This window comes from Penaeus monodon, chromosome 31, assembly GCF_015228065.2.
Source record: "Penaeus monodon isolate SGIC_2016 chromosome 31, NSTDA_Pmon_1, whole genome shotgun sequence".
Taxonomy (NCBI): domain Eukaryota; kingdom Metazoa; phylum Arthropoda; class Malacostraca; order Decapoda; family Penaeidae; genus Penaeus; species Penaeus monodon.
Window position 1 is genome coordinate 19,121,507 of NC_051416.1, and position 300 is coordinate 19,121,806.

Genomic DNA, 300 nt, shown 5'->3' on the forward strand with positions numbered 1-300 from the left:
TTTACACAAACCCACAAAACTCCGTGCTCTGCTTTAAACACCTAACCGTGATCATATCTCCCCTTACACACGCGAGTTCGAGGAGCTAAAGTACACACACACTGACCCCCTCCGACAAACAGACAAACTGCTCAGCCGCCCACATTCATTACGCGCCCCTTTCAGGCACTTCCGGGCCAAAGGCTGCGCTAGACGGCCGTGTGTAAGAATGTAGTGGGAGAGGAGAAAGAAGTACTCGGCGCCGTATAGGTTTAAGGGAAGAATACCATGCGTATTGTTTTTTTTTCTGATATGGTTTAT

The 300-nt window shown here is 48.7% G+C and overlaps 1 protein-coding gene across 2 annotated transcripts in view; it reads left to right on the forward strand.

Moving 5' to 3' along the window:
- LOC119593063 (dopamine receptor 1-like) overlaps window positions 1–300 on the forward strand; it is a 143,952-nt gene that overhangs the window by 130,774 nt on the left and 12,878 nt on the right. The window lies entirely within an intron of this gene.